The sequence below is a fragment of the Leptinotarsa decemlineata genome, unplaced genomic scaffold, assembly GCF_025532065.1.
Source record: "Leptinotarsa decemlineata unplaced genomic scaffold, Ldec_3_MD MMD2_tig00000505_RagTag_RagTag, whole genome shotgun sequence".
NCBI classification, from domain to species: domain Eukaryota; kingdom Metazoa; phylum Arthropoda; class Insecta; order Coleoptera; family Chrysomelidae; genus Leptinotarsa; species Leptinotarsa decemlineata.
In genome coordinates, this window is record NW_027412549.1 from 8,344,818 (window position 1) to 8,358,969 (window position 14,152).

Sequence of the window (14,152 nt, forward strand, 5' to 3'; positions counted from 1 at the left end):
ACGCAATAAGCCCAAGAGGTTGCAGTGTTTTCTGGAGCCTTGAACTAAATGGACAAGCTCCCAAGGTACAAAAAAAATATTTCAGTATATCAATTCTAATATTACACAAAATACATACCAATAATTGAAATCCATCAAATACTGATACAATTACATGTATAATAAATTCATAGCAATCACCCTGTAAAAAATATTCATTTCTTCAGTTAATCATTTCTTGTCAAATTCCATGTTCTTTAGGATAATCGAGGAAAAAAAAGGTTCACTTTTTTATTCTTTTAAGTTTTGGTTATATTCTCTTGAGCAAGTGTTTCAGCTCAACACATTTGTGAACTCTAGGAACCAAAATAGAAAACACGTGTAAATATTATAAATCGTTATCTGAATGTATAACATACCCACTGTTTTTGGGATATTTGTAAAATACCTCGGTTTTCACAATCTAATCTAGTAATGCCATCCATCATCTACGGTAAGGATCCTTCTTTCGAGCATAAACAAAAAAACATGCTAATTTGACCGATTTCTCCTTCCAGATCTTTTTATTTTCACCTTCGATCTTTCTAATTCTGACTCCGGCAGTCTACAACAGAAATCATCCAGTAATGTCAACATTGTTGGAAGGGTGACATTTATACCACTCCAGGAGCAGGCTACCTTTTGGAATTAGTGCTACTGTTTGGCTGAACCACTTACAAAGAACCTATATCGTATTGCTGGTAGCTCGACTTGCCTATAAGTACACTCCTCATATATTCGTACCAGACATAGAACCCAGGAACCGAACTGAATCTGTCCCCGTCAATAAAAGGGTACAACTTGGATGCTCTCGACGAAAACCGTGATTAATTGATAAGTTTGCGACCAACTAAGGTTACCTACCTTATCACTGTAACCCAAAAGTATACTTCTGGCTTGTAGTGACTAAACTTCACATCCGTCTACATTGTCGAAGGGAATCTTCTAATATATAAAAATGGATGTTTGTTGGTTGGTTGCTTGGTTGGCTGGTTGGTAAGTGATAAACTTCTACATCGCTCAACCGATTGTGATGAAACTTGACATCTATAAGTAATTTTTCATTGAGAAGGTTTTCAGACTATCAGTTTTTCTGTAACTCGCCACTAGATGGCGCTGTAGAACAATAATTTGAAAGCACTGTTCTATAACGCTGCGCACGCCTAAGTTCGTTGATTCTGATTCTGTCAAAACATTGGAGCAGCAGCGATACAGCAACATAGTACTAATTAGTACTACAACTACCAAATTCTATGCGGGCGAAGCCGCGGGCAACAACTAGTATATTATAAAATTCTCAGTTGAAAATTCTTTTACCCTCTCCGATGAGCTCTGGCATTCAAATTCCAGTTTGAAGAAGGTAAGACCCCTTTTCACTAAGATTGAGGTTGTTTACAACATTAAATCAACAATTTAGGTTTGCTGATTGTGCTGCTCAGTGATCACTTCAATTGGGTACATATACTCTGAAAGTGTGTTATTCTTTCTCACTTTTCTTTTTACTACAGTTCAGTGGTTCCGCCTAGTGCCATAGATGAGACCTGGTTGGTCTAAATATCGCTGTCTTATGTTAGATCACAAATTCATCGAGTTTCGTTGCAGTAAAAGCTGCAGTGAGGGACGGAGGACGAATTTCGTTCGACGGTCGATGTTAAAACTTGGCTCTGCAATGGACAGCCTTGGTGTGTCTAGTTTATTTTTCATCTTCGGAAAATCAGTCTTTTGTTCATCCCATAGATGACATTTTCGTAGGGGAAGATTCGATCGCCTTTTCTTATAGGCTTGTTCTTTTAAGGGAGTTCATGGTTCATGTTCATGGTTCAACCAAACACCACCGATGAGACCTGGTGTGTCGAAACAACGTTACCTTGTTTTGATTTGGGAATCCATGGTGTTATTTTTCTCTAGTAATAGTTGACATACTATTCATTTATGAAGAGGTTGGAAAGTGCCGATAATAATGTCAAATAGCAATGTATATGTATATTTTCTTAACTAGTTACACTAAAATTCTGAAATATTGAGAAAATTTCTGCAAATAGTTCTGCGATGTGGCAGAGCTCCATCATTTTGGAAATACTGATATTGGTTTAGAATATTGAAAAGTAAATCTTTCAAGAACTGAACAAGTGTCTCCGATAAAAATATAATTCCCCCGTCAAAGGTGGTTCATGTTCATGGTTCAGCCTAACACCACCGATGAGACCTGGTGTATCGAATCAACGTTACTTTGTTTTGATTTGGAAATCTACGGTGTTATTCTTCAAAAAAATTATGAAATCAGTTTTGTGACGGACAAAAAGAGAAATTTTGAATGGAATTTGGGAAATATATGTTAGGAGATCAGATAAGATCAGCTTCCCATAACAGTAGCAAACCAATCGGAAAGACAGAGATCTCAAGAGCTGTATGAGAATGTCTACGCTATCCGTAATATCAGTTTGAGCGATAGACGGTATTATTTCTGAGTTGTAATGTAGGCAAACGAATATATCACATTCTAATATTCATTGATATGAAATATAAATATAATTGACTTGTGATTATGATTCCAGTTGTATTTTAATTCTTTGAAAAACATGTCGAACACTCTCTGCAGTAGCTTCGATGTGCTGAGATTAATAATAATAATATTTATTTGCCATTCAATTTGAAATACAGAATAATCTTAGTTAACGACAAATAAATTTAGTTCCTACAGAAGGATAAACCTTTGCGTGGGCTATATAATTTCAATATATAATAGATTATAATGAATGAAATATAAAATAAAGTTTTTTTCAGTATTAACAAAAAAAGCACTAGAAAAATTGTACACAGATAATACATTAAAATCATATATAGTTAATATAAATAAAAACACTTAGTATGAACAAAAAAACAAATAGAAAAATTGTATACAAATATCACATCAAAATTACATATACTTAATATGAATAAAATCATTTGGGTTATATAATGAAACAATCGCAATAGGTACATTACATCGGACATCACTCACACATCAATCAAACAAATACCCTATTTTTCAAAAATGAAACAAACAAACCATTGACCTACAGATTTCACAACTCTAATCACATACATCTTCTACAGACATTTATACATTGTAGTAATATGTATTTTTCATATCAACATATTGGTGTATCTGTGCTTTAGACAAACCTGAGATTCAAGCTTTAAGCTTATTTGAATGAGCTTGTGGAATTATTTTCTAGTGTTCATGTTAATTGATTCATTCTTAAATTCAGATTCATATTTTTAACATTAATCAGGTAGGTGCTTCAAACTGTAAAAATATATATGAAGCATTGAATACGTAGATCTTTGTTAATATAGACACACCTGAATAAGTTATTGTATAGAGAAACACGTGTTGCATATTTGTGACAAGGTATTGGCAATAAAATGTTATACAAAGATGAGATCCTCAACAATCCATGAGATTTATTTGATCACTGCTGATTTTTTCAGTGTATAGTTTATACACAATGTAAACATCAAATGTTCATGCACATTACACTAGTGATATTACTTATAGACCATTAAAAATTCGAATGCTGATGATGTTTATCAAACACTGAGAAAATTAAAACTTAAGTTCACTGCTGGACACGATCATTCAGTGATCTAATCAGATTTTTCGAATTGTATTTTCAAAATCGGTGGCAGATTATCAAATGATCCATGCCTTGCATAGGAAGCAAAGAATCGAAATGCTCGAGAATTCAGCCAGAAATTTCCAACAGCAACGAAAGCAATTATTGGGCATCACTATATAGATGATTACTTAGTGTAAGATATTCAAGACTTCCTCAAAGCATAGAAGAATCCTCTGTTGAGGAGGTAGAGTTAAATTACGTGACATATTTTTGGGGAATGAACATTTTCTAATTGACTTTTAGATAGTTTCAGAAGCCACGGCCAAGGATGAAATTTTATCTTTAGTTATTAAAAAAATCGGAGAAAGAGTGGATAAAAGCGGAAATTGTAAAGAAAATTGGCAAAACAATATATGTAGTACGAGTGCCAGATTTAGGTAATGTACAGTGGAGACGTCATTTAAACCAAATAAAAAAATTCCTTTTCGTTCGTCTTCAATAACAGAAAATATTAAAATTGAGGAACATAGATCAAATGACGGACAACCAACTGTTTCTTTAAATAGTGACAATTTAGTTGGCAGTAGACCAAGACGATTAATTAAACCTCCAGATAGATTAACTTATCAATACATTTTTTTTTATAATAATGAAATACAACTTTTTATTTTTTTTTAAGGGAGGAGATGTAAGATATTCATTATAGATACACTCTGTATGTACATCGAACGGTGGTATATTGTTTTTACGGGAATGTTAAACTACTTTTTTTGTATATATTTTATATATTGACATTCCAGTCAGTGGGAAATAGAATATGAAAAGTGAAACATCTTGTTTGATTATTCCAGAACGAATATTTATGTTAATATTAGTTGTGAATATTCTGAGTTCCATCAAATTATTGAGTTCAGTATATTACACTTAGGTAATGCAGATTCCATTGAGGAGGGTAAGAAACCTATTGATTATATTATGTATAATTGGATCTCTAATTCACCTGAAATTTTCAATCACATAAGTTGAGAGTGTCGGAAAAAGAAAACATTCAAAAACATTCGGGAAAAGTAACTGAATTTTAGGTGTTTCTTGAAATCCATTTAGTGATACTTTTACATTTCATAAAATTGTCAATGGAATTTTGGAATTCAATTGACGATCAATTAAGCAGAAAATATTGAAATTGGTCCAAGATATTTGGGAAATAAAACTTGGGTAGGACAATAAAATTATAGATATTCCTAATAAAATATGGGAACTCTGGTTGTCTGATCTCAAGTGAATATTTTCTCTCAAAACCCAAAGATTATATTCTACTTTGGAAAGAACTGAATCGACTATTCAACTGCATTTGTTTCGTGATACTTCTGAGAGATCATATGCTACAGTAGTATTTTTACATTACCAAAACAAATATTCGCTTTGAGTAGATTTTGTCAATGCGAAAGCAAGAGTTACCCCTTGATACAACCTTTTTCAATACTCAGGTTGGAATTACAAGCAGCATTGTTGGGAGCTCGCTTGGGACACTATATTGTTAACAATTTGGACTTGAGAATGCCAGGAAGTTATTTATTGGACAACAGTGTTATACTGGATCAGATCTGACGCATATAGATATGAAGTTTTTGTGTTTGAACGTTTGGGGGAAAGCCAAAACCTTGCCAAAGCAAATCAATGGAGATATGTCAGCCCCAATGATAAAGTTGCGAATGGAGCTACCAAAATCAATACAATTTTGGATTTTCATCCAAATAGTCGATGATTCTGAGGTTGTGCGTTTCTGAAGTTCCCTAGGGAAAATTGGCCTATGGAGAATGAAAATACAATACAAGGATAATGGAGAAAACTGTTTCGGAAGGAAGAAATGAATATATTTCCTTGACTTCTGATAAAATTGTTATTCCAACTCCAACCCCAGAACATAATTGTTAAGAGCAACTGGCTGGATACTCAGATTCATAAAAAGAAGTGAACAAACATATCGGAAGAACATGTGATGTACCAAGTAACAAACAGAAAAAAATTAATGTTAAAATACTAAAATAAGATATCGTTCACGATATCTTATCAAATGTTCACATTGCCGTACATCGTTCCTTAAACACGTATTCGCTCTTGCAATAGTATTTTTATGTCAATTTTCGAGAATTTGTCATAGCCATACAAACCCTCCTTGATTCCTTAAATTCATCAAAACGGCCAAAAGTTGAGCCGAATACCTTTGTCGTCAATGAAGCCCCACAATTGAAAGTCCAAAAGGGTCAGGCCAGGTGAACGTGGTGGTCATTCAATAGAAACACTCTTTCCTATACATCGTCCTGGCATAGTCCGATTGAGAAAATTTCTGCAAATAGTTTTGCGAAATCAATCATTTTGGAAATACTGATATTGTTTCACTAAATTAAGTCTCCGATAAAAATATAACTTCCCCGTCAAAGATGTCTTCAAAAAGTAGGGACCTATTTGCTTGATGTCTAGCACACCAAGCCAATCATCAACTCCAAATCTCTCTTGAAAATTTGTATCTCAATGTGGAACGAATTTTTTTTTTGATAATTATTATTGTTGAACCATCCGTTATTTGTGAAGCTACTCGCATCACACCAGACAATTACAGATTTCATCATCCTGACAATGTTGTGTGAGTAGCCACCTATAAAATATCATAGTCCGTTGAAAACAAATCGTGGATTTTTCTGACGTTATAAGGTCTAAATTTATTTTTCTTAAATTCTTTCAATATTATAGAGTCGATATAGCACTATGATGTGCAATATCTCAATGATATTCCTTCGTCCCCAATTTTTGAGTATTTCATAATGATTTCGTAAACTCTTCTCATTGCGTTGAAAATATATTTTGGATGACTGACGTCTTTCAGAGTACAACTCCCCATACAAAGCTGAAGATCCAGTAGCATTTCTCAAACATCTCGGGTGTACAAAAAACGTACCATCTTTCTCGTGGGTCTATTCGACCCTCCACTGCAACCCGCAAGGATTTATCGGGGCTCACACCTATTCACACTCGATCAAATAAACCCAGCTTCTTAACGAAGCTGATTAGTTTGTATAGTGAGTGGTCTTTCAGGTCTGATGTTAAGAGTACGGCTCTGTTGAATTCTAAAAACCTGATTCGGTCCCCAGCGGGGTAGGCACAAAGTATGTGCTCTGCTATTTCATCATTTTCCGCCTGTAAGGAGGTCTGTTAGGCATCGTAGTTCATATCTACTGTAGTCCAACAACTGTTTGGTATCAAGCTTCGAAAGGTGAATAAACGCCTTGGAGTAGCCAATCCTGGAAGGTTCTGCCAGAAGTCCATGATTCTTCTTGGGGTCTAAGTGTTCAATGTTTGTTTGGCAAATCCTAAAGCGAAACCAATGACAGGTTCTGGTCCGATGGAGCTGCTTGCAGCACCCTTCTTTGCAAATCACTGCATTACATTGCAGGTGGTGTTGAGTTATCTTTGAGTTTTAAGATAATGGTTTCTACCTTTTTGTGACTACACAAATATTGATGAAGAAAACTAGCAGTACACGTTTGAGAAAATACAGATTATAAAAAAAATAATAGTTCTGAAATTTCCACTGCTTTTTATTTTATCATTCTGAATGCAGGCGGAGCCAAAATATGAAAATCAAGTATTCAAAAACAATCCCTGATATTCTTGATCTGAAAAAATTCTAGTTCCCCAAAATAGGAAACTTTTATCCGATCTAACCGTTTTCGAGCTTCGGGGAATCAGTTAAAAAATCAGCATGTATAATTATCCCATTTGGGCAAGTTATTATATTAAATTAATTCTAGATTGTAAATCATCAACCAATTAGTCTTAGTCAAGGTTAACTTTCTACAAAATCTCTCAAACAATGAATAATAGAATATCTTCATAAGATAATAGAAATGAATAATCCTTTTCAATGGAATCTAATTGAAATCCAATTTCAATTAGATTCCATTGAAATATACTTCCAGTGTGTGATAAACAGATAGGATTTTATTCTTTCGAAGTGAATTTGATTTGTTACAAATCTTAGATATTTAAAATTTCAGTGGAAATATTCATCCAAGGTAAGTGAAAGACTCAACACGAAAAATGCTAGATTTAAAAAAAATATTTTTCATTCAAAACAAATTCAATCAGATATTGAAATAAGGGAAAGTGACTGACACCGACTCTTGAAGTTTTATTCTCCGAAGTAGCCTACTTATTCAAGTAACACTTCACTATGAGCGTTTTACCGGACAGTTTACAACACTTCCTCATATGCTCAAATATTTTCAATTAGAAACATCAAAAACCGCAACTATTCAAATAGAAATACCTCACAACCAGATACGTGAAAAATGTTTTTCGGGAATTCTCCGAAGTAATGCCTGAGAGAACCAGAGAAGCAGGTGTAACTGACAACTTTTTTTACATATATGATATCAAATTTCTGTTTTTGCTTGCTTGTATTTTCAGTAGTTTCCTCACTGTCAATCTATATTTACATTTCTAATCTTTAATTTCCCTTGATATTCTATTCTTTGGGATATATTCTTTGCTGTACTTGATCTACCGTAGTTTCTGATTCTTTCTAATTGATTGTCGATGACTCTGTGATTTTTTAAAACCATTTCATCTATTTGCTGTGTTAGTTTCTTAAATCCATGATTGATTCTTTGTTCATAGGGTGTCACTTTCTTTTCCAGTCTTTCTATATTTCTTTACTTGTTCTATTGTCTTCCTTATTTTTCATCTTTTTTCTTTCTCCCTTGTTTCACTTTTTTCAATGTGTTTTATGAAGTCTATCAGTATCAGTTTTGTGACTATCTTGCAAGAGGGTGATGTAGAGTTTATACTGAGTTTGTGAATTCATGTCAAAAACTTGGTTATTTCTGAGTTTCTAAATTTTATTTGGAAACACCCGTTTTTAGTTGAGACGTTTCTATACTGAGCTTCATTTATTATTTTCTGATATTTTGATGAATCAAATTACTAGAAGGTCATTCAAAACTGAAATAAGTTAACCATAATTTTGAATAGAGGCGATGACATGCCCCTCACGAAAATGTCATTTATCAGATTGACAGAAGACTCAATTTACGAATATCAACGTTGAAAGAAACTTTTCAAGCCATTCAGTTGCAAAGCAAAGCTTCAATAGCTTCAAAGCTAAACAAGATTCGTCTCATTTGCTACAGCCTTCACTGATAAGCTATTATATGAAACCAGAGTCTAAAAACGAAGCATTCGCGATAAAATTTTAGACACCTTACAGTGCTTAATGGTGTTGGGCTGAACTATGAATGCATTGCTGAATTCAACTATCCATGGAGGACAATACTGAGTATGTGAAGGAATAACATCTACCTATACGAGACATCAGCCATGGTCTCGGGTTTCAACCGTATTTTTAGGTAAAACAGCAGAATCGAGTATTATTCAACGGAAAAAAATCACATTTTGATTCAATATTATTTCACCTGATAATATAAACATAATGATGATATCACAATGCTGTCCTTAAATCTTGCTCGTCATCATTCATATTTTCAATTTTTGCGTAAATAACTTTACCTTTTCTGCTTTATCAAAGGATGCGAATGTTGTTCCACTATCTAAGAGGCCTGATCCAGAAAATGTATCAGACTTAATACCTACAAGTTTTCTTTGTGTATGTTCGGAAGGATTAGATAAGATAATTGATGAACAAATACGACCTCACACCGATAGTTTGAGATTGAACTGTGTAGAGTCGACATCGTGCTGCTTACCCAGGAAATTTCGCCAATAATAAAATCAGATGTGCTTAATCTATACTAATAATTAATCTTTAATTTTCTAAATATCATATTTCATAAATTTTATAGGCTGATTTAATTAATGTTCATGAGTGTTCAATGGGGTGGCAGATCTTCGCCACTCTTAAAAAAAGGCTCTTTTTACTGATGACAAAAACCCAAATAATGATGAGGAAAATGAAACTAATATATCTGATGAAACTGTTGATAGGGAAGTTGAGGAAATAATGTTCTTCGGTAATTCACTCATTGTTTTAAATGTTTGATGTATGGTCACGCAAAAAAGAACTAACTGTAAGGGAAAACGTAGATGCTATAGTTGTATGGAACAACATGAAAATGAGGAAGAGTATAAAAAGTGTCAGATCAATAAATGTTTTAATTGTAAAAGAGAAAATCATAAAACACTTAACAAAGAATGTCCGGAATTTGATAGACAAAAGAAATTAGGGAAAAATGAGCCTAGAAAATATTTCATTTCATGAAGCCATACAGTTTTATCCAAAAAATAGCCATATAAACATCAATAATATCAATGAATTCCCCAATTTAAGGAGCAATGTGAGCTCCACCCAAAATAATGTAATAACTATAGCGCAAAGAAGAGATACATTGTATAATAATAATAAAAATAAAAGAACCTTTTCGCAAACAACTAAAATTCCAAAAAATAATAATCATAAAGATGAAATGCAAAATTTAAACGAGTATCTATTATATCCCAATGGAGAATTATCTCAGCCAAGAACAGGAGCTATGTTAAACAGGATTAAATTCCAGACAAATGCAGGATCTTCACAATCTTTCCATGATGGGCAAAATTCAGATGAAGAATATAATATTAAAAAAAAATTACTATCGGGTTTACCTGAAAGTATTAAACCTAAAATAATAAATTTGATGAATACCTATGAATGGTTAAAAAATATTCAACATTCTGACGGAGCGAGTCAGGATAAATATTAAATATTTGAATCTAAATTTACAAAGGGGGACAACAGAGAAATAAGAATGATGATAATCATTCAGTGAAATATTATAAGTATAACTTAATTGAATTAATAGAAGAAAAGGATCGAGACATATTAATATTAAATGAGACATGGTTAAAAAAAATAAACAATTTCATACAAAACATTATAACATTTTCAGAAAAGACAGAAAGGATGGTTTTGGGGGTATAGTCACTATGACAAAAAACAATATTGATGTAATGGAAATTGAATTAAATTGGGATGATAAAGAGGAACAATATCAATTCATTATAATAACAATTAAAGATATTAATATAATAAACTCATATATAACTAGTAATAATATGCCTGATATCGATAAAATTAATCACATGCTGGGTAAATTAGAGGGTAATATAATATGGTAATATATATGGTAATATAATGGACATCATCCAATGTGGGGTAGCAGGTATATTAATAAAAATGGGAAAATCATTCGGGAAATTTTAGAAAAAGACGACTTACTCATATTAAACGATGAAAGTGCCACTCGGTTTTATTATCCCCAAGATAATAACAGCCCATTAGATCTCACAATAGTGTCAGGTTCCATTGCCCTGCAATGCCATTGGAAGGTCTTGGAGGACAACGGAAACAGTGATCATTATCCTACCATGTGCACGTTTAAAAAAACACGGTTCATGGTATGATAGAAATAAATGAAAAATATACATATGACGAATTAATGGAAATTTTATCCCAAGCGGCAGATAATAATATCCCGGAAAGAAAGATTAAATTTAATTAAAAAAAACCTTCCAATTCTTGGTGGGATAACGAATATGAAGAACAAATAAAAATCAGGAGACAAATACTTGCAACTTTTAAACAGTTTCCAAAAAAATATCTAGTTTTATTTCATTCTGTTCAACCTTGAATCCAAAAAGTAACATATCCCATGTGTGGAAGATAATAAAAAATTTGCTAATAATTCAAATACATATGGTAATAATAGTAAGTTACCTAACATGACATCCGCAATAGAAATTTTGAATAATCTTTCAATATGTGATATAATCCCTGATTTTATACTACAAACACATCACTTACGAATGGAACCCTTTACACTTCCAGAATTTAATCTAGCACTGCACGGTAGAAATACCAAATCTAAACCTGGATTAGATGGAATTACATATAATATGCTTATTCATATACCTGAAACTTTTGAATATGAATTAGTAAAAATTTTTAACGAAATATTAAGGGGGGAAACTTACCTAAAGAATTAATATAAATAATGCCATAATTAATTTGAAAAATGAAGTGAAATATTTGGGAATGATTTTACAACATAATCTGAAATGGGATTAACATATTAAATATATCATTAAGAAAGGCAGGGAAGGAATCAATGTAATGAAATGTTTCGGTAAAGTATGGTGGGGTCGTACCCTAGAATAATGATGATAATGTATAAGGGACTAGAACGATCACATTTAGATCCATTTTGCTCAAACCCACAACAAAAAATAATAATCTAGATAATATACATAATCAAGGATTAAGATTGGTACCAGGAACAATGAAATCTACACCTATTATGGCTTTATTAGGAGAAACCGAGGAAACTAAATTAGAAATCCGTCGTCAATGTTTAGCCGGACACTGCCATACTGAAGAACATCTGTATAAGATAGGAATAGTTGATAATCCATATTGTGAATGCGGTCAAATAGAAGATTCAAACCATATTTTTTTGGAATGCCCTATCAACAGTCTCCCAAATAAAGATGTATATTTTGAATATTTTGAATAACAAAGGTGTTAAAACTCCCTTCAACATATTCCAAGTTCTCAGTGATTTGAACTTATAAATCATAAAATTTATTATCCAATTTTTAGATTATAATAAAATCAGACTATGATTTATATCCCAAATAATGTATCTCAAGTAACCCAGAGCCCATTGTTTGTGTATCTTTGTCAACCTAATAACCGTTAAAGCACATGAAGAAAAAGACACACAATATTAAGAAGTGGAAAAATTGAATAGAAGAACTGAACAAATTCAATGGGTGGTTCATGGGCTTAGCTCAGATAAAGACAACCTCAGGTATTGAGCTGGACCCAATTGCGCCAGAATACAGCGGCCAATAAAGGAGGAAGGAAGGAAGGAAGGACCTCAAAACGATACATTCAGCTTGTTTTCCGTAAATCAAATCATCTAATAGAACAATTCATCCTTTTGTGTGTATGTGTGAGAAATCGCGTAAAACAATCTGGCTTCTGCTCAAAATATTGTTGTTTGTACTATTGCTCTCCTGAGAGTCGTTGATGACATCTACTTATATCTAGACTATTGAGAAAAAATGTGTATTCTTTTAGTCTTGGACTATATTCCAATTATCTAGACTACCTTGTCCTCTCAGAGAGTTCCAAATTACTTATGTCGTCAAACCTGTCGGAGCAATTCCAGACAGGCATAATTGATGATATATGTTGATATTTAGGTAATGTAATCCAAGGTGTACTTTGAATCCTGATAATTCACTATGTATAGTTTCCAACTCAATAATTACCTTAAATGTCTACGCGATCTATACACAAATTTATTTTTAATTCGAAAAAGAAAATACAGATACCGACTTTCAAAAAAATAATGAAGACTCAGAAAATAGTCTTTTTCATCTAACTCAAATATTGTGTTTCTCCATGAATCCTCAATTGAAAACGGTATTGTTCGACAACGAACAAAAGGAAACTGAATTTTCAATAAACAATAATAATAATGATGATAATAATTGTGGATGATCTGCCGACCGCTGATCAGGTGGAATCATTCTGGGAGAATATCTATGAACACTCGCAGCCACTCAACTTAGACACTCCAGCCCTAGCGCAATTCGAAGCTTTCAACAGAGAGCTTCGACAGCCTGAGCTCACCGAACTGCGCAACCAGATAACCCCGGACGACATACGAAGAGCCTTCGTGGGTTCTAAGAACTGTGCTGCTTCAGGCCCAGATGGGCTGAACACTTACTGATGGAAAAAACTAACAAGCACCCACCGTCATCTGGCCAGAGTTTTCAACTCATGGATGGACGGAGATCAGTTCTCATCCCCAAAAGTAGAGATTTGTCGATTCCTAAGAATTACAGAACGATAACATGCTTGAATTCGTGTTATAAGTTGTTTACAAGAATCTTATACAAACAAATACTCACCACAGTTGATCAACTGTTCGAACGGATATATGAGCAGAGAGGGTCGAAGAGAGGAGTCGATGGATGTAAAGAGAATCTGCTCATAGATAGATGCATAAGACAGGACTCGATACAATGTGAGCGTAACCTGTCTAAGGCCTGGATCGATTACCGCAAGACATTTGATACAACATCCCATGATATATCATCTGTCATTTGATCAGATGCCTTACCGTACCCGACAAAATAGTGAAATGGATTGAACAACTGATACCACTCTAGCGAACTCGCTTCATCATAATATCTGGTCCAGCCAGAGTCCAAACAAGGTGGGTCACTTTCAGAAGCGGTGTATTTCAGGGTGATTCCCTGTCCCCTTCTATTCTGCATCTCACTATTGTCATTATCTGTTGCGCTCAGAAATAATCGACGGTATAACTGTGGCACCCGGAGGCACAAGGTCACCCATTTGTTTTATAAGCATGATCTTGAACTGTATGCCTCCAGAGAGATGTGCATCTGAAAAGAGGACGTTACAGGAACTACGGATGGGATGAGCAGCTCGTAGATGAAGGCATCCT